Below are 22,177 nucleotides of genomic sequence, written 5' to 3' on the forward strand. Positions count from 1 at the left end.
AATATTAATTTCACAGATGTCTGCCAAATGTATAACAACTCATCATCTGTCCAGATTGAATTCGATGACATTATTCCATCGAATGCAAAGCTGCAGCCCTTCCCGCTTCTTCAGGGTCTGTTGCAAGACAACCTAAGGACCCCTCCCTCTCATGTTCTTATTGCTACCGATGCCTCGCAGGATCGCAAAAAAGCAGGTGTGGGAATTTTTTCGTCTTCACTGAATTGGTCTTTTTCTCTCCGTCTTCCTGACTTCACTCCAATTTTTCTGGCTGAATTATTAGCATTAATCTTAGCCTTACGAAAATTAGAAACTACCGTTTCCCAGGTCATTGTTATGACACTTTCTGTCCATTTGCTCTTCATTATCTTCACCCACTGAGTCTCAGGCACTACGCCTCTAAGTTCCTGATTCCGCTCCATCTAAATTCGGTAAGGCTGCTTTGGGTACCAGGTCATATGGGCTTTCACTTAAATGAGGTTGCAGATCCCTTAGCAAGAGCCTCTCTCTGCGGCCCAGTTGTTGCTGTCCTGACAACGTGTGCATATACAGCTGCGGTGAGGTTTCGCAGCTACACAATATTTCAGGAATTTGCTGCCTCTGCTCTTACATCATCTTCCGAATATCAGCATCTTCTACATCCTTGGAGTAGCAAAGACTGGCGCTCGCGCAGACTAGAGGTCTCTTTCACGCGATTGCGTTGCAGGGTTCCCAATCTAAATTTCTACCTTCGCAGATATGGCCAGGCGGCTTCCCCATTTTTCCCTTTTTGTGCCGAGCCTGAGACAACAAATCACTTCCTGCTGTTCTGCCGCCGCTTCTCTCATTTGAGGAAGCGTCTTTTGCAAATTCCATTTCATCAACTGGGCTTGCTTGTATCCTCCGCGGTTGTTCTTTCCATTGGCGCTTCTTTGCTTGGACGAAGCGACAATAGTGTGCGCTGTGCTGTGCAACATCTTCTTCAAGAAACGCAGCGACTCTCTCCCATTCTAATTCCTTTTTCCCGCTCTCAGTCAGTACGACATTGAAACACTACAGGCATTGTATACTATTATGCATATTAAGCCATTGTCCCGTCCTCGATCTCCAAGTTAACAAGACCCCTGTCCTTCCGTCTTGCAATCTATCAGACTACATACTATTACCACTCCTTTTCCCGTAAGAACTTTCCTGTATTCTGCAATTAACCGCCTGTGTCTTGGCCATTCCCCCGTAGTGGATATGTGCCAGCAACGTCTGAGGCCTTCCTTCCTTCCTTCCAACAAAATCGGGTACAGTTCTGTTCCGCCTTGAAAGGAACCCTCAGTGGTCCATGCTCCGCAGTCTCATTGAACCCGACAACGCCAAATCCGCCACAAACCGTACACTCCAAACAATAGCTCAAGAATTCCATGGGACTGGGAAGGAACTCACGGACGCTTTGTGGACGCGTTACATTGGCGACACTCTAATGCGACCTTATTCAACGACCTACAACAGCCTTTCAAACCCCAAACTTGATGCCCCAATAACAATAGCGGCTGTGCAAGCCGCAGCCCGTGCATCGCAGAGCAACACCACTCCTGGAGCAGATAAAATCACACTCTATTTTTCGTAACCTCAGTCATGCGCATATCAAAGCCATCACGAACTACTTCAATGATAAACTCTAGGAGAAGCGCATTGTAGCTCGATTGGCATCATGCCGAAATTGTCACCCTTCCCAAGCCGGCGGCCGTACTTGATACCCTCCGGCCCATCTCTCTAACATCATGTTAAGGAAAACTCTATGAACGGGTCACCCACACCGGCTTCCAAAATTATATTGAAGACAATAATATCTTCCCCCTACTGTGGTTGGGTTCAGACAGAGGCTTTCGACCCAAGACGCTTTCCTGCTCCTGCAAGAACAAGTGCTTACCAACATCCCCAGAGGTCAAGAACATCTCCTGCTCTTAGCCTTACATATGCAGGGCGCATTCGACAACATATTCTGCAAGGTGGTGCCCGAGGACAAAAAAGGAGGGACTCGCGGCGGGGAACGCACTCTCGCTGCCGGCCTACACTTGACTGCCCCGAGGAACCCTTTGTTGCCCGCCGGCCCCCGAACCCAACGCCGGTCGACAACAACGACTTGATGAGCTATTGAACATCTATTTTTCGCATAGAAAATTCTTCCGCAGTGTGGTTTGCCTCGCGTTAGGATAATTAACTATTTCCTCGCGTGCCCTGCCGTTGCCTATTTCGTCCGGACCTGCCGAGGCTCTGACTCAGCGCCACGGGTTGGGGAAACGTGTCGCGTACGAATAACACAACACCTACGTGTAGCTGCCACGGAAGCTCGCCTTCCCGGCCGGCTGGACGCAAAGTGACCCCGTACCATATACGCGGATGATGTAACTATATGGGCCACAAAGAGTTCCCTGGGTAAAAAAGAAACCACCTTATAATCAGCAGCCCAGATCGTCCAGGACTTCGCCTTTGAAAGCGGCCTCCACTGCGCCACGGAGAAATGAGAGGTCATACGAGTACATGGCCCGAGATACGTCTCTCCAGTTCCCATCAACCTCACGATCGAGGATCAAGCCATCAGGGAAGTTAGCCTGATAAGCATTCTTGGTCTTTGGATACAGAGCAACCTCCGTGTTACCCACACCATCCAGACTCTCAAAACCACCCCGAAGCGGATGGCTCGCATATTCAGCCGCATTACCAAGCATTGCCAAGGAATGCGAGAAGAAACTCTCCGGCTGGTGCAAGCACTGGTACGTAGCGGAAACATATACGGACCACCCTTTCACACGTTAACAAAGAGAGAGGAGCAGCAAGTTTACACCATCATGAGGGGAGTATACAAGACAGCCCTCAACCTTCCTAAAAACACCTCGCCGGAGCGTCTCACCGCATTAGGAGTCTTCCACAGCTTTGCGAAACAAACAGAAGCCGTCCGTGCATCTCAAAACACTAAGACTTCAGACCACCCAAGCGGGACGAGGTATCCTACGCCGAGTAGGCACAGCTGCGGACATCCGCGCACTAGATGCTCAATCCTTTCTAGAAATACAACACAGGAAATATATCAGCGTGGCACCGATGCCGAAACATATGCTTAAAGACGTATACACAGGCAGACTACGAGCGCGAGTATGCTACCTACGCCGACGCCTAGCCAATTCCCCTTACGAGGTTTATGGTGACACCCCAGCATACCGGGACCATAACAAGTGAGCAGTGGCGGCAGAGGACCAGCAATTCTCCACTCTATTCACTGCTTCTGTAACAGCCGAAACACCAGCGGCCGCGGAGACCACCGCCGTGGCCATTGCCACAAGGCATTACGAGTCCCAAGGCCAAAGCACTGATGTGATCGAGTCTCGACACGCGTGTCGAAACTTCCTGAGAGGCCGAGTTCCCAAGCACGTCAGTCTGCTCATGGGCACTACACCCTCTCCAAGCACCACCAAATCACCTGGTCTCCAGGCCACGAGAGACTGGAGGGAATTGCAACGGCACAAGCTCTATATAATTCGAGGCATCATCAGCCGAGCGGGGAAACAAATCATGCCCGCTTTTGCCCCTCTACCTTCCAGGTATAAGGACCGCCTCGAGTTTCAGCGTCTTCAAAGAAGACACTTCCTTCCACCTCACGGGAAATTATACAGCCCAGATGCCGTCTCTTGGTTGCAGATACAGACGAACACATTTCCAAACCTCCATACGCCACATCTCATACACCAAACAATATACTCCGACACCTGCCCCTGGTTCGAGGCCCGCCCTACACCTTTCCACATTTCGGGGGGCTGTGGGGCCAAACCAAACATTCAAAAGACGGAAAACGCGTCTTCTGAGTGGTGCAGACCCGACCACCGCGGCTGCATTTTTATGGAGGAAAAACTCTAAGGCGCCCGTGTGCTGTACGATGTCAGTGCACGTTAAAGATCCCCAGGTGGTCGAAATTATTCCAGAGCGCTCCACTACGGCACCTCTTTCCTCTTTCACTCCCTCCTTTATCTCTTCCCTTACGGCGCGGTGCGGGTGTCCAAAGATATATGAGACAGATCCTGCGCCATTTCCTTTCCCCAAAAAACAATTATTATTATTATTATTATTATTATTATTATTATTATTATTATTATTATTATTATTATTATTATTATTATTATTATTATTATTATTATTATTATTATTATTATTGAGTGGTGCGAGGCGCTGCTGACCAGCGACAGCCCGGAGGACAAAGGGGCCCCCGTAAAACAGGCCCGCAGTGAAGCTCAAGCTAATGGAGCCCTGGAATGAGGGCCCCACCCGCAAGCTCGCTCAACTCATCTCCACTTTAATTTCCTCATCCTCCTCCACGTTTTCTGAGCACTCCGGGAGCTGTAAGCTTCCGTAGCAAACGCTCATAAAAGTCGAACCCTGAGGCAGCGTTGGTGGAATTTGAAGCGAAAGCTTCACAGCGCTAGCTGCGGTGCGTTTGACACACGCCGGAGTTTGACCTTCAGCCGACGTTCAGCCCAATCACGTTTGCCGTTACTTACGGCACGGGTCGGGTGTCCACCGTCAAGACTAGTTCCGTCTGAGTTAAGACTTAAGTTGAATGGTTCGGAGATAGATGTTGTCGACGAATTTAAAACACTAGGGGTTATTTTTACAAAAACGAGGTCCTGGAACAAGCACACAGAATATATAGCCTCAAAAATCGCGAGTGTAGTTGGGATTCTCCACAGAAACAAATATTTTCTACCGAAAAATGTCATGATGCTTCTATACAACTCTCTTTTTCTGTCTTACTTAAATTACTGCATACTCGTGTGGGGAACGACCACAATGACCGGTATCCAGAAACTTAGCAGACTACAGAGTAAGGCAGTTAGAGTCATTACACACTCTGCCCATGATTCTAATGTACAGCCATTATTCCACAAGCTGGGCCTATTACACATTAAAGAGATGTACAAGTACAACCTATGTCTCGCATTAATTCGAGAAAGGAGGCAAAATAGCACAATCCTAACAAAATTAGCACAACTAGCCGTTAAAAGTTCGTCAGGTCACTTCACAAGAAATCCAGAATACTGGAAAGTTGGCTCCTGCAGAACAAATTACGCTGCACAAACCCTAAAACACCGCATTCCTTAGGTCTCCTATTTGTCTGAAGATGTAGACATTTTAGCGCTGAATTCTACGCAGCTTAAGAATATTTTTCTTCAATAAAACGCAAACTGTATGTAACCGCTATTAATATTGTATAATTCATAGAGATGTTCTGTTGTTAGTCGGGAAATCTGATGTATCACTTTTTCGGTAACCATGTTCAAATTCCATGTTCAATTAACCATGTTCAATGTACCTTCCTGAGATTTTTTATTTTTTATTATTATTTTTTTTCATGTTTTGTTGCCATGTATTGTTACAATAGGCATTTCTTCATTTAGTCGTGTCAAAACGACTGTTCTTCTGACATGCTTTTTGTTGTTAAATGTTTGTCAAGTGCCACCTGTCGTTTTCATATAGGGGGGCGGGGACCAGTCAAGCTGCGGTTGCAGCTTTTAGCCCCGTCTCCCTCCATCTTTTTTTTTTGATGGAAAATAAAGTTTATCTTATCTTTATCTTATCTTCTATGTCGGACAGTTACTTTTCGCAAAACCGGTTCGGGTGCCCAGCGATAAATGTGGAACAGTTACTGAGCGATTTAATTTCCTCAAAACCAATCAAACCTCGGCGGCCGCGTTTCGCTGGAAACGCAAACGCGCCCGTATGCTGTGCGATGTCATTTCATGTTAAAGATCCCCAGGTGGAAGAAATTATTCCGGAACCCTCCACTACGGAACCTATATCTTCCTGTCTTAACCCGCCGTGGTGGCTCAGGGGGTAGGGCGCTGGGAGTACTGATCCGGAGTTCCCGGGTTCGAACCTGACCGCGGCGGCTGCGTTTTTATCCTGGCAAAACGCTAAGGCTCCCGTGTGCTGTGCGATGTCAGTGCACGTTAAAGATCCCCATGTCGTCTAAATTATTCCAGAGCCCTCCACTGCAGCACCTCTTCCATTCTTCTTTCAATCCCTTCTTTATCCCTTCCGTTACGGCGCGGTTCAGGTGTCCAACCGTATACGAGACATACTGCGCTGTTTCCTTCCCCCAAACCAATTATTATTATTATTATTATTATTATTATTATTATTATTAATATTATCTCTATGTTTCTGCTTTACTCCTTCCTTTACGGCGCCTTTCAGGAGTCTGCCGAAATGTGAGACAGATACTGGACCCTTTTCCTATCTCCAAAAAACTAATTTTCGTTTCAAACCAATTGTAAAAACCATTTTTCAATTTTCTTCTAAAGCAAAGAAAAGGCGAAAAACTGGCTCCCTGGGACAGTGGACCCCTCAGTTGCGCTTTAAACTACGTGATTATAATAATATTATTTGGTTTATGGGGGAAAGAAAATGTCGCAGTATCTGTCTCGTATATCGGCGGACACCTGAACCGCGCCGTTAGAGAAGGAATGAAGGAGCAAGTGAACAAAGAAAGGAAGAAAGAGGTGCCGCAGTGGAGGGCTCCGGAATAATTTCTACTACCTGGGGATCTTTAACGTGCACTGACATCGCACAACACACGGGCGCTTAAGCTTTTGCCTCCATAAAAAAGCAGCCGCCACGGTTGGGTTCGAACCCGGGAACGTGATGGTAGTGACAGATATGCGCTGCATGCGTTGGAATTCACAACGTTGTAGGAGAAACGCGGCACTGAAGCTATAGACCGTCGGGTTCATTGTGTTCATTAGAGTTAGCATTGACAACGCTCTAGGCTCCGATGATTTTGAGGAAAGTAAGGCGCATAACCTGTTCGTACGTGGCGGGGGGAGCGGGGGAGAGATGCGGGCTGCATGCATCAGCGCTGACAATGTTGTGGCAGACGCGCCACTGCAGCAACAGGCCACAGCGTTCATTTTGTGACCAATTTTTTGTTATTTACATGAACAAAAAAGGAGAGGTTGGTGCAGCATAGCGGCTCCGGCTACCGTATTATTGAATTGAACTGGTTTTTGGGGAAAGGAAATGGCACAGTATCTGTCTCGCATATCGGCGGACAACTGAATAGCGCTGTAAGGGAAGGGATAAAGGAGGGACTAAGAGAAGGGAAGAAAGAGGTGCCGTAGTGGAGGGCTTCAGAATAATTTTGACCACCTGAGGATCTTCAGCGTGCGCTGACATCGCACAGCACACGGGGGCCTTAGCGTTCCGCCTCCATCGAAACGCGGCCGCCGCGGTAGGGTTCGAACCCGGGCACTCCGGATCAGTAGCCAAGCGTCTTAACCACTGGACCACAACTGCTATTCACTAATTCATAGCAACCACTTGGTCCGACGCTGTACAGTTCAACATAGCAAACACAAACAGTACACAACATATAAAACAAAGTAGAAGTGTCGGGAGAAGTCAGGAGAGAGAGAAATGTGTGCTGCATGCTCTAGCACTGACAACGTTGTGGCCGACACGCGCCACCGCAGCAATAGGCCGTAGCATTCGTTGGGTGACAGGCCCCTCGCGATCAACCTTTAATTTAAATGCCACCTGGCAGGGTGGGCCCGTATCCTATCCAGTGTGCGGAACGCACTCAACGTTACAGTTTGCAAGCCGCGTCTACTGGCTCGATACACCGCAGCTTTCGCTCTCGGACCAGGTTAAGCAGTAGTAGTTGAACCGAAGCCATTTTTTTTTTGCGCAGCGGTTTCGGCAGCATCCCTGTCGAGCTGGTGCCTAAGGTGTTGAGAATAGGAAGGACGCATAACTGCCTCTACTTCTAGGTGAACGCCGCATACGCACAACGCGACTAAGGTAACCACTGACGCGGTGACCAAGTTATACTTGCATTTACACATCATAAGAACTGCTTAGGTGCCCCCATATATTTTTTTTTTTACATTTTGAGCTGAAATAGGTTCGTTTCAATAACAGTTTGGTGGAATGCTTTGGGAAAGATTCAATGATGAAAGAGAAAAAGATTTCTGCTTGGATGCTGTGAGTAAAGCTGTCAGATATGCTAACTGAGCTGCTACATCTTTCTGCGTTGAGTACGGAGGCGTACAGTAATTAAACGCCCTCTGGAGGGCTCCGCTGCTGAGTCATGTTAGCAATTCTAGCGTTGAAGTTGAAATCTATTCCGCAACAGAAACGAATGTAGCGAAGAGGGCAGATAAAAATCTGAAAAAAAAACAGCTTGAGGAGTCCTGAACTCCCAGCAGTGTGCAGGAAAGGCGGTGCACATCAACATCAAACCAAGAGCTTATACAAACAAGACACGCAATTTTTTCAAGAAGGCGAGGAAATGTCTATTTCTTTCCATAAAATTATTTAAAACCGTCCGCAATGAGTACTTCAGTACCTGTTTCCCGTGCTAGTCCGGCATTTGGCGACATTCCAGGGTACCAAATAACGTACGTTAAAAGTGGTGGTGTTTATCTGCAATCCTTCTATGCTGGTTAAAGCATAATTATTCTTTAGTATTCCCAGTTTATAAAGGCGGGATTGTTTGTAATTGTATAGTGATGTAAGAGGAACGATATTGGGTTTTCTAAATAGGTCTGCAGTATGGGAGCGATACGGAACATTGCAGACCAGACGTAAGACCCGTTTTTGCAATATTAACAGTTTGCTAATGTTTGTTGCTGTTGTTGTGGACCACAATAAAAAGGCATAGCTTAATGCAGAGCAAAAGAAACAGTTATATAAAAGGTTGTTAACTGAGGTAAGGAAATAATAGCAGTGGTGGCGCATGATGCCAATAGTTCTGGACAAATTATTCACGGCATACCCTACGTGTATATCTCATCTTATTTGTTCAGAAAAGTAGACACTTTGTAATTTAAACGTTTTTACTGTTTTCAATGTTGGTATTGTTTAACACGATGTGCGGCAATTAGATTTGCTAGTGGGGGGGGGGCTGAAATAGTGCAGCTTATGTTTTGCGATGGTGAAGTGCTAAACAGTTTCTTTGAGCCCATGTATTTATTTTAGAAAGCGCACCTTTGGCTTCATTAGCTAAGGTCACATACGAGTTCTCTGAAAAAAACAATAAACTAATATCGTCTGCATAGATTATGTATTGGGCAGTTTCGTCAAGGCGTGCTATTTCATTTATATACAGGATAAACAAAACAGGCCCAGAATACTGCCCTTTGGGTTACCTGTTTTTACTGATTTCACTCCAGAATTTTTTCCTCCAATTACGACAAACTGAGATCTATGTTGCAGATAAGATGTGATTCATTCTTGTGCTTCCCCCTAATGCCATAATGCTCCAGTTTTTTAATCAGAATGTTGTCGTTTATAAGATCAAACGGTTTTGAAAAATCCAGAAATAATCCAAGCACCATATTTTTGCGTTTGAAATTTGACAAAATAAACTCTTTTTGAGCCAAAAGTGCCAGCTCTGTCGACTCGTTCCTTTGAAACCCATATTGGGCGGACGGATATAAGACGATAATTTGACAAATCGTTCCCGTCACCTTTTCTGAATATTACAGCTGCCTTTGCTGTTTACATGGCATTGGGAAAATTCCAGTCAACAAGCAAGTATTGAAAATGTAGGTAGCACAAGGAGCTATTCCTCTTTTTACATACTTTATAGGCTCTCTCTGAATGTCCCCGGCATCAGTTGCTTTGCTATTATTGACGGTCAGAAATGTAGTTACAACTTCACTTTCCGAGACTAGCTCTATAAATATTGTTTGTTCATTTGGGCCATTCATTCATAAGAGATAATCTAGCGGTGGGTCCGCTAATGTCGCCAAGTGACAAAAATAAAGTATTAAAGGCGTAAGCTAGTTTAACACCTTGTAACTCTATTGCGTCTTTTGTTCTTTTACTTAGTGTTTCTGTTGAGGTTCCAGTTGCAACTTTTAGTGCTTTCCAAACATTTCCGTGCGCTCTTCTGTCGAATTAAAGAGGTGAATATAATGCTGTCTTTTTTCAGCACGAAGGTGTTTCGTGACGAAATTGCTGCACGACTTGAATATTTTGAGGGCTTCAGGAGATTTAGTTCGGAAGAATGTCCTATATAATTGACCTTGTTTGGCTGTTTTTATATGCTCTGCACTTCTTCACGGGAAAACACGCAAAGTATATTTCAGAAAATTTACGCAAAAGAATTTCATATGCTACGTTCGGGTCATTTGCTGCGAACACATCGTTTCAGCTGACTCTGGTTAGACGGTATTTAAATGTATTGGATTATTACTCAGTAAGAGAATACGAAACGTGCTGTCTTTACTGTATTAGTGCACTGCTTTACTGATATAACTATCGGCAGGTGGTCGCTGATGCTATTAATTAATGTACAAGCCCTAACGAGGGACGCATCGCAGCTCTGCCCTGTTCTTTCTGAAGGGCGTTGCTGATGTGCACACACGCCCCGGCGCCGAAAATGCCGAAAAAGCATCCCTGTATTTAGAGGGAAAAGGAGGAAAAACTTTATTAAAGTGAAAGTGAGTTGGGCAATCTCAAGGGTGGGGGGGGGGGTCCTGATTCCAGGGCTCCACTGGCTTGAGCTGCCCTGCGGACTAGTTGTATGAGAGCCCATTGGTCCTCCAGGCTATCGCTGGTCAGCAGCGCCTCGCACCGCTCAAAAGACGTGTTTTTTACCGTCTCCTAGAGTGCTTGGTTTGGCTTCACATCCCCAAAATATGTGGAAGAGTGTAGGGCGGGCCTGGCACCAGGGAGAAGTGTCGGAGAGTAATGTTGGGTGTATGAGATGTAGTCTATGGAGGTTTGCAAACGTGTTCGTCTGTATCTGCCTCTGGTATGATGTGGAGGGAAGTGTCTGCTGTGAACACGCTGAAACTCGAAGCGTTCGTTTGCAGCTGGGTATCTCGGCCGGCATTCTCCACCATGTATTTGTTAAGATTGCCTTGAACCTTGGGCATCACTTAATTGTCTAAATGTAGAGATCAGTCACGCCCTTAAGAAAAAATGGGGACAGAGGACGGGGAGTGTACTATAGAATGTGAGGAGTGTCAGAGAACCCACGTAATCACAACAAGGCGGGCGACCAGGTCTTAGCCCAACTGTTCAAACATACTGCCTCCTTACAGCCCCTCTTACCAACAACATTGGACATAGATTGGATCGCTCGCATTGTTGTTTTTGAGGTGGGTTCCCTGACACACGTCATGTTCTCTAGCACTCTCCCAGCCCTCTGCTCCCATTCTTTCTTAAGGGCGTGGATGATGGGCACACCCACTCCAGCGCCGAACATGTGGATCCCTGTATTAGATCAAGCTGGGTATCTCGGGCGACAATCTCCACCGTTTACGCTCACTGTTGTGGGTAAGGGGGGCTGTAAGCAGGCAGTATGTTTAAACAGTGGTCCAGGTTGTGTCCTCGGCATGCCTCATCAACGTAAGCGGCAGGGCGCTAAGACGTATGAGAGCGCTGACCTCAGCGAGCCGAGAGCGTCGGTGGAGACGAAGATGATGGCAATCAGACTGAGAAAGGGGGCATCGACCACTGTATTGCGGGGCACGGGAGAAGCGCCCAGGGGCCGCCATGAGCCAGCTCATTCCCTACAATGTTGCAAAGAGATGGTATTCCTTCCAGGTAAAAAATAAGGGTGGCTCAATGGGGCTCCTGCCTGTGCCTGGAAAGAGCACGTACTCCGAGGTCTTCTTGACGAAATGGGAAACTTTTATATTGTTTATTTACGAGAGCGTCGAAGAGAGCGCAGAGTTGCGTCATCAAAAAAGTCCACGTCACGAGTATATCACCGACTCCACACCTAACGAGTACACCATCAGTCCACACTTACTGCATTTTGTGCAGGCCCCATAAACCACTGAGGCCCCCGTGTCCCTCGGCATCCCCAGGCTGCAGTCGGGCACATTGTCAATACGGATGTAGAAATAACCATCACACGCACAGTCACGCTCATGTCCTTATAGGTGGCCACATGGTTGATAGGCGGCCAGCTTGCGGGTGACAAAAGTGTCATCTCCCTGGCGCGTGTTCAGCACTTCCTGGAACACGCTCCGCACCGACGAATGACATATTAGACACTAAGTCGCTCGATGCGAAAGTAATAGTAGAACTTGACCTCTCCAAAGCCTTCGATAATGTAAAACACGAGCTGATACTGAAAAAAACTGCCTCTTTTAAACGTCGAGGAACGCACATACAACTACATTGCCAATTTCCTCTCGGGCAGGATAGCGAGCATCCACTTTGATGAAAGTCAGTCTCAAGACATACACTTGGGCAGCATAGGCACCCCGCAGGGTTCAGCACTTTCCCCTCGTGTCTTCAGCACGCCCATGATACGGCTACATAATAGGCTGAAGGGGATAGATGGCTTGCACTTCTGCATGTATGTGGGTGACATCTCCATGTGGATGACCCGTGGAAACGACGCACAAATCGAACGTACGCTGCAGAGGGCCATAAATGAGGCCGAAAACTGTGTCAGATATAGAGATTTCGAATGCTCGCCGCAGAAGTCTGAACTTTTTTATCGAACTCTGCATCAGAGACAAACTAGAACAATCCCTAACATCAAATTACAAGCGCAAGAGCGGAGGTCACTCATGCTGAAAAAAACAGAATTCTAGGCATGATTATACAAAGCAACGGGTATAACGGTGATGCAATAACTAAGATGGTGAACTGCGCACAACAAACGATGCGCCTCATGCAGCGCATTTCCAACAGGAGACACTGGCGTGAAAGAGCGTAATCTCTTGTGGCTAGTGCAGGCCTTCGTAGTTAGCCGTATGTCGTTTGCTGCCCCCTTCCTTGATATTAATGTTGCAGAAAAGAAAAATATAGATGTAATCATCAGGCGGCGCACGACGCAAGCTCTAGTGTTGTCCATCCGCACATCCAATTACTGCCTTCTAGAGCTAGGCATGCACAATACCCTGGAAAAAAATTATGGAAGCAGTAAAAACGTCCGAAATCGAACGCTTAGGCGGGGCCACAAACGACAGGGCCATCCTAGACAAACTGCATCTGAGTCGAGATAACAGAACAACCGCCAAAGTCGACATGCTCGGTGAAATTCAGGACAATATAATTGCACCCCCCTACCCAGGAATATGCATCCTATTCATTACTCAGTGCACCGGGCCAAACGGGCAGAAGCGCTGGAGAAACGCTTCCGCTCTTACAAAGACGAGTACGTGGTATATGTGGATGTCGCAGACTATGGTAAGAATGGTTAGAACAGGATGACCCTCGCGATCGTAAATAATAAACGACTCCTCAAAATTAGTGCCTCCATACTCCCGAGTAGCCCAGAGGCTGCTGAGGAAACTTTCATAGCACTGGCTTGTGTAGGCATAAAAGCGAGATACATCATCAGTGGCTCCAAAGTTACCATAATAAATTTCAGCAGTGGCCGCATCTCCTCTCTAGCGAATACGATTCTAAACCGTCATGTAATAGACCGGAAAATTACACTAGTGTGAACACCAGCACATGCGTCCCTGCCTGGCAATGAGATGGCCCAAGAGTTCGCCCTTGGGTTTTCCTTCTGGATGGACCCGAGCGAGGTGGTCTTCACAGACATGGATCACATGGTGGCGTACAGAGAAATTACAAAGTACTATCGTTTGCAACCAGCTAGACTTCCTCACGCGGATACATCTTTGACCACATACAAAGCCATCAACTGGCGCCGGTTACAAACTTACACCTTTCCAAACCCGGCACTATGTAGTCTTGTGCACCCAGGGCAAATTTTCAACAAAAAAAATGTTCAAACTGGGACCTTAGAGCCACCTTGGACCACATACTATGGAAGTCTCCTCATGTCCCACGGGAGAGACGAGGTATAAAGACGATAGACCAATGGGAGATCTTACTACTGAGCTCCGACCTGGTAACTCAGCTACAAGTCCGACTGGCCGAAGCCGCCGCCGAGAGTCAGGACCTCCAGCCGTCGTCAAGGCAGGTAGCCGTCTGGCTACGCTCTTTCTGTTGGACATTAAAAGGTTTCTTATCCATTACCCAACTGATGAGTGTTCCACGTGACACATTTCGGCGTCCTTCATTGCGACGCCAGCTGGCATCACTCCGTATCCAGCGAACGACTCCGCCTGTGAGTAACGTCTCGTGGCCTCTTGCAGGCCGAGTCATAACGGTATGCTTAACTAACTGCGAAATCACTGCCTTGAACACGAACTGAAGCAGGTTATTTTGATCACATTTCGCTTTAAAACGCGGCTGCAGGGAGAAGAACTGGGATAACATTGCTTGCAGGTGGAGGGCAGGTCGCGAATAGGAAGCTCTGTTCATGACGAGGTGCGCACACCTGATTCATAGTGTTGTTCTCCATCCTGGATTGTCGCTTTCAATCTTTATTTCACAACACAGGCCAAGGCCAACTTGCACAAAGCATATTAGGCGAGTTCCCAGTCTAGCGTTTTAATGCGTAAGCATTACTTGGCTATATTTCTGGTTTCGTGTCAGCAGAAAGTGGACGCAAAACGTTTCGGGAGCCTTTCCGTCGTTTGAGGAGGAGTTAGGAGTGAAATGATAGTTATATGTGATAGAGGGTAGTAATATGTAGATGCACCTGAAATTTGGTTGATGTGGTGGAACAAGAGGCGAATAAAAACCATGGACGTCGATTTAGTGGGAGGATGTCAGAACAGTTTTGGACGTTCAATGATTAGCCCCGCCGCGGTGGCTCAGTGGTTAGGGCGCTCGACTACTGATCCGGAGTTCCCGGGTTCGAACCCGACCGCGGCGGCTGCGTTTTTATGGAGGAAAAACGCTAAGTGCACGCATGTCAGTGCACGTTAAAGATCCCCAGGTGGTCGAAATTATTCCGGAGCCCTCCACTACGGCACCTCTCTCTTCCTTTATTCTTTCACTCCCTTCTTTACCCTTCCCTTACGGCGCGGTTCAGGTGTCCAACGATATATGAGACAGATACTTCTCCATTTCCTTTCCCCCAAAACCAATTAATATTATTCAATGATTATGAAACAAAAAATAGGTTAAAAAGAGTAAACCAGGTTAAAAAGTGCGAATTGATGCAAAAGTAATGAATAAAATGATAAGTAATTGAAATAATGGTGAAATATAGAAACGAATAACAAAAAAGCGCTTAGACGTCACAATAGTAAAGAGAAGAGAGGCAACCAGTGTGGAAGAGACGTCAATGCTTTCGCATTTTGCAAAGCGGGTAGTCGCTGCGATCTGTAACGTTATTCGCACTTTAGACCACGGTGCTAGAAATTGTCTAGACTGTCCACTAAATATGAGGGAAAAAAAGCGCATGCCTAGGACAATTTTCAGAAGGACTCCTAAACCGCGCCGAAGGAAAGCACGAACGCTAGCTGCAAACAAGTGTTGAATCGGCGGTCCCGCTCTACCCGCCGCGGTGGCTCAGTGGTTAGGGCGCTCGACTACTGATCCCGAGTTCCCGGGTTCGAACCCGACCGCGGCGGCTGCGTTTTTATGGAGGAAAAACGCTAAGGCGCCCGTGTGCTGTGCGATGTCAGTGCACGTTAAAGATCCCCAGGTGGTCGAAATTATGCCGGAGCCCTCCACTACGGCACCTATTTCTCTTTCTTCTTTCACTCCCTCCTTCATCCCTTCCCTTACGGCGCGGTTCAGGTGTCCAACGATATATGAGACAGATATTGCGCCATTTCTTTTCCCCAAAAAGCAATTATTATTATTATTATTATGTCCCGCTCTAACGCGATAGCGGTATGGAGCTCTTGTCGCATAAAAGCCGGTGTCGGCATTGTTGGCCGTTGTTGATGGGGTTCTAACACGAAACACGAGAATCTCCAAATAAAAAATCTTGTGGCGACCGGGGAGTCAAAACAAGGTCTTCCAGACTGCGAGGCGAGCACTCGCAGAACACGCTACGAAGGCTTTTTTCTCTTTATTGCCTGTTTTTGCACAACATATGTTTGTGATCTGTTGTACACCCTACGAAGGCTCTTTTTTTAACATGGTATTTATTAAAATGATGCGATGTTTTATGTACTTGAGATATCTACAAACATTACGAAAGCAGTGGCACATCAACATACATAAACAACGAAGGCTCGTTGGTTCGAAATGAAGGAAAACTGGATTCACAGTGAATTCGTTGTGGTCATTGACATCGCGAAGTGTATGTGTACTGACGCGTACATGCGTAATTACGAGTATGCAATTTTTGAAACGAATCTCGATAAAATGTTGTTCTACTCTGTAGAGCATTTCAGTTGACTGCGATGGATGGATGGATGGATGGATAGATGGATGGATGGATGGATGGATGGATGGATGGATGGATGGATGGATGGATGGATGGATGGATGGATGGATGGATGGATGGATGGATGGATGGATGGATGGATGGATGGATGGATGCATGGATGCATGGATGGATGGATGGATGGATGGATGGATGGATGGATGGATGGATGGATGGATGGATGGATGGATGGATGGATGGATGGATGGATGGATGGATGGATGGATGGATGGATGGATGGATGGATGGGTGGGTGGGTGGGTGCACGGACGGACGGATGGATGGACGCATGGATGGACGGACGGACGGACGGATGAACGGCGGACGGGTAGGTGGACGGACGGACGGATGGATGGATGGATGGTTTAAGCGTCCCGCTCGAAACGGGGTGATGGCAGTTGCCACCATGCTCAGCTTTTTTTCCCGTTATTTGTTGTTTAACTCTATTGTAAGTTCTTATTAAAACTCGCCATATCATTTAAATATGTCTTCCTACGCTTTTATTCTTGTGTCACCTCTCTGCTTTTGAGCCACGGATGATCCAGTCGATTCTGCTAATTTCCACCGCAGATTTATTTACATGACCGTTGTTATCTCTAACCCTTGGGCCTCAGAAAGAGTGACTTTGCCTGCATCGACATGGGGATGGATACCATGAGATTTATGTATGAGGTGTTCTATTATTTCTACATTGTTATCACACACAGCACGTGAGTCATCTTCGTTAAACTTCTTTTTGTAGCTGCGCGTTCTAATACACCCTTCAAATAGTAGGGCACTGCCTGTTGAGTTATCATAAAGCGCTTCCTTCCTCATCTGTCTTTTCCATTATCGATATTATTCTACACTATGCTTCTTTTACATTAAATTCATCCAAGATTTACCTTCCGCGTTTTTAACATGTCGTTTCATGCTCATTTTTTCTCCGTCCTCATGACTGGCATACTTACTAGTTAGCTTCCTTGTTCTTTTCTGCCAATGTGAGTCAACGCTTTTTCTGTCTAGGTATTTAGATGCCTTAATTAGATGCCACCTGTTATCGTCCATTTTCCTCAGGCCTTCTTTATATAGTATTTTACTCTGAGCTTCCCGTGCTCCGAACCATGCCCAGCCCATATCCCCCGGGATTGCCTCGTTTGCGGTTTTCCCGCGGGCACATATAGTGCTAATCTTCCAACAGCTCTCTGATTTACTTCTAATCACGACTGAACTTCTGCTCTTAAGCACACAACCGAATTCCCGAAAGTAAACCGCGGCACCATTATTCCTTTCCAAATACCACTGAGCACTTCATTTTTGTTGTACCCCATAATGCCCCATGATTCATTATCCCGGAATGTCTACGCCTTTTTGCTATAGGAGACTGTTCATGCTTTTCCGTGTACATCTGCCCTTCGTTTACCCATACCGCGAGATATTTGTATTCAGCCACTCAGGGTATTTCATCGCCTTGTATTGTCAGCAACTTATCGGTTGTATCGCTTAAAATCATCACACATTAATTAGTTGTGCTAGAACTGAAACCTAGAGCGTCTCATTCGTTTCCATAATATTAACCAGAGTTTGCAAATCTTCCTGGCTATCTGCTAACAGTACAATATCGTGGGCATATATTAAACCCGGTAGTCGTCTCAACAACCATTCCGCTTAATTTGTACGACAGATAATAACCTAGATTGCTTCCTTATAGCCTTCTTCCCATTAAGAGTACGACAGTTGTCGTACTCCTAATCCCATCTCATGTTAATTCAACCTGATTTTCTCGATATATATTCTGCAGAATATCAATTACCTTGTGCCTTATACCTTCATCATTTATGTTCCACAGGAGTTCTCTGTTCACGTTGTCGTATGCACCGCTTATGTCCAGGAAGGCTAAATACAGAGGTCTATTTTCTGACTATGCATTAGGTAGGCACGAACAGGCTAACCTATAACCGCCTACTCCTTCTCAACCTATTCTGAAGTCCTCTGAGTAGGGGAGTTCATATTGCAACCGCGAAAAAACGACGAGGGACGAAGAAAAGATTGCACAAGACACAATGCGGAACTTGAACCGAGGTTTACTACAAGGAAAACTACATATATACAAGATTCGTAATCACACCTGATAGACAGAAGAGACCATCACGTGACACTGGCATGTGGGCGCGCGTGGCACAAGTTAACATCAAGATAGTTGAATTTCTTCTTGGATAAAGATACGGAAGTAGTGCTTATGCAACGGTCATTTTGTTTTCTAATGCTGTAGGCTTCAAAACTTTCCCTGCTAAGCTGGATCGGTAATTTTCTCAGGACAATTGTGTCTCGGAACCTGGACGTGCAGTTACGGCAATGGCGACAATGTTTCGCCAGTTCACCGCCCCCCGCCAATGATTAAACGGCTGCGCGGTGCTCCTGAAGTCTAACATTCAGGCAACGTCCAGTTTGCCCTATGTAACAATTCCCACATGTGAGGGGTATTCGGTACACCACCCCTGTATTGCAGGGAACAAACCTGTCTTCGTGCTTAGTGCAGCACCGTTCTTTTTTCCATTTCCCTGCACCATAGTTCACATGCCTGAAAGCTTCTTAGGCGCCGTGAAGGCCACCAGGACCTCACATTTCATGGCCACTTTTTTTAGGCGGTGTGAAATCTGGTGGAAGTACGGCATAGCCACGGGTCTCCGGCGGTGCGATTCTTCACTTAGGCACGGCTTCGGTGGACATCGAGCTTCCTTGGCAAGGACTTCTATCACCGAAGTGACCAGCTCACAAGGGAAACCCCCTCTAGTCAGTCGTTGTAACTGAAATTGCACGATGTTCTACATTTCATGTGCGCAAGTCTTATCAAGAACGGCGCGCAGGCAGTTTTTTGCTATTCCCCGTTTTATAAGCTGTAAATGAGCTGACTGGTGGTTTAAAATACCTTTTTTTGGGCGAGGCTGATACCTCCAGCAAACCTGGATTAAACTAATACTAGTAACAATACAGATGTCCAAAACTGCAAGCATCCTTGCGACGACAACTCATAGGTGAAGCTGAACCCAAAGGCACACTCACTGAAGATTTTAAGAATTCGTTTGACTACTGTAATGGCCCCTTCTCGTGATACGCCTTTCAGGAAAATGGCATAATCGTCTACATATCTAAAAATATTAGCCGAGTGGGCTGTGTCAAGGTTTGCAGCGATTCGCTTGGCACAATATGAAAAAAAGATGTCGCTTAACAAAGGGGCAATGCATGAACCGATGCAAACACTATGCATCAGAATGAAATTCTTTCCCTCAAAATTAACTATGGTTGAAGCAAGATAAAAATGGAGCATTTCTACAAAGTCATCCACACTCATGCCACATGCGTTTTGAAAAGCCACTGAGCCGTAATCATCTATGGTTTGTCTTTTAGTATGGAATAAAAAAGGTCAACAACGTCAATTGAAAAAAAAGCAACGATTCACCTGTGCTTTCCTGGTCACTAAAATATATGATGAGCTTTTCAGAATTCTTAATCAAGAACGGCTCCTCAAAGCTGAGCATCCATAGGTGTTTCTGAAGAAACTTCGAGACTGCCCCCTGCCACGTATCACATTCAGATACAATGGCTCTAAAATGAACATCTTGTTTCTGGGTTTTTGCAGAAAAGAAAATGCTAAGTGCTCCACTGGACGCACCCTTGACATCCGAACAGAGCCTCTCCAGATGATATCTTTCACTTAAACCTATCGCTAGTTTCTTCAGCTTAGCGGCACTAAACTTCGAGGGGGAGAAGTATTTTGAAACAGCTTCGCTCGCTTTTTGACGATAAACCCAATTGGGCAGAACAGCAAAACTACCCTCTTTATCAGAGATCATTAAGGTAAGATCATTCTGTTTAAGGTACTCAACAGTCTTTTTTTACATCAAGTTTTTGCTTCTGTTGCGGCCGCTTCGTCACAAGAGAATTTACACCTTCGGAAATACACCAGCCTTTTTCTCCTCTGGGGCACGTCTAGCGATATTTTTGACTAGCGACAACAGCTCTACCGGGGAATCCTCAAGTTCTGTGCAGAACTTAGGACCTTTGGACAACACCAAATCAATATACGTAGGAACAACACAATCACCAATGTAGCTAACTTCACCTGGCAGCGGATTTTTCTTTTTTCGCCTTTTAACTCAATCGAGGAGCGCGGGAAGGCATAGGGATCACAGTAGTTCAGTGATAAAGCTACACTCACGAGAGTACCTTCTATACACGGCATCACAGTTCTCTGCACCCCCAACTTGGGATGCTGCGAGGACCCGTAGGCAACCTTGGAGATGTCGGACTTGCCTCCATAGTTCGGACCGTAGTATCTTCATCAGTCTGGTAGAAAGCCTTTGCGACGGAACACACGGGGAGAATGACATCTGGAAGGACGAGCCGGGGGTTCAAGGCGAAGGCACACACGCGCGCACGACAGGTGACGATGGCCGTCAAGTTAACAAGTGCAATGGCTGAATTCACACAAAGAAAGGAAGGTAGAACAGGGCCCGTTGAACTAGGAAGTAGCACATTTAAAAGACAAAGGCGGCCTAGATGATGGTTAATAGGGCAGTGCATATTGCAACCACGCAAACCGAGAGACGAAGAGAAGAATGCACAAGACACAACACGGAACTGAGGTTTACTACAAGGAAAACCACATATATACAAGATTCGTAATCACACCTGATAGACAGCAGTGACCATCACGTGACACTGGCATACGAGCGCGCGTGGCACAAGTTAGCATCAAGATAGTTGAATTCCTTCTTGGATAAGGATACGGAAGAGGTCCTTATGCAACGGTCATTTTCTTTTCTAATGCTGTAGGCTTCAAAAATTTCCCTGCTAAGCTGGGTCGGTAATTTTTTCAGGACAATTGTGTCTCGGAACCTGGGCGTGCAGCTGCGGCAATGACGACAATGTTTCGCCAGTACACCGTCCCCCGCCACTGATTCAACGGCTGCGCGGTGCTCCTGAAGTGTAACATTCAGGCAACGTCCAGTTTGTATTATACAACAATTGCCACATGTGAGGGGTATTCGGTTCCTCGTTCCTCGTTGTGTCTTGTGCATTCTTCTCTTCGTCCCTAGTCGTTTTGCGCGGTTGCAATATGCACTCCCCTGTTAACCAACAACTTGCCTGCCTTTGCCTTTTAAATGTCATCTGAGTATTCTATTACTTTCTACCCGTGACCGCATTTCTAATTTCATCTCCTGCGTCGACAGCCTGTATATAACTGATGCTATCGTGGTCGGTCGGAAGGATTTTATGTTCATCGTATTGCCTTTCCCTTTATAAATCAATTTCATTTTACTGTTTCCAGCTCTGTGGAATTTTCTTATTTGTTATGACTGCCTCCAATGCTTTCATCAGCGCTTCCTGGCCTCTTGTGCCCAGTTCATTTATCAACTTGATTGGAATTTCTTCTATCCTTGCGGGTGTGCATTTCGGAATATTTTCTTCCACCTTTTTCCAGTTTAAACTGGGCAGTTCTAACCGTCTTCTATTGTGCAGTCCTGTGTTGCTCCCTCATTTGGAAAGATTACCCTTTCATCGTTCCCATACGACCCATCTATAACTGATGCGATGTATTTCACAGCGTCGTCTCCCTTTAAACATTTTCCTTCGTCATGTTGAATCTGCTCCTGCTTTCTTTGATTCGTTTGACCCAGCCAGCTTATATGATTCCATAATTTTCTTGCCCGTCCTTTAGTTGCATCGCGGGCTTCATGCAGCCAGCGAAGAGAGGAGTGCTTTATTTTAGCCTGGACGTGAACCTGCACTTCCTGTTCCTTTTGTGGATAAGATTCCCATCTTTGACCTAGTACCTCTTCAGATAACTGCGCCCACTTTACTTTTCTGCGTTCCCGTGATGCCAACCGTCGTTGTTCGATGGCCTCCGTAATTTCCTTATTCCACCGACTTCGTGGCTTTCCATTTCCTCGTTAGCGGTTT

General features: G+C 46.3%; 1 protein-coding gene across 4 annotated transcripts in view; it reads left to right on the forward strand.

Moving 5' to 3' along the window:
• Positions 1 to 22,177, forward strand: part of LOC144116119 (organic cation transporter protein-like) — a 163,719-nt gene that overhangs the window by 16,805 nt on the left and 124,737 nt on the right. Inside the window, exon 1 of one of the 4 annotated variants that reach the window (XM_077650801.1) lies at positions 9,530 to 9,566. The exons of the other annotated variants lie outside the window; for them this stretch is intronic. The gene's annotated coding sequence lies outside the window, so the exon portion shown is untranslated. Of the gene's footprint in view, positions 1 to 9,529; positions 9,567 to 22,177 lie in introns of those variants that run through there. 4 annotated transcript variants of the gene reach the window in all.

The sequence above is a fragment of the Amblyomma americanum genome, chromosome 1, assembly GCF_052857255.1.
Source record: "Amblyomma americanum isolate KBUSLIRL-KWMA chromosome 1, ASM5285725v1, whole genome shotgun sequence".
NCBI lineage: Eukaryota > Metazoa > Arthropoda > Arachnida > Ixodida > Ixodidae > Amblyomma > Amblyomma americanum.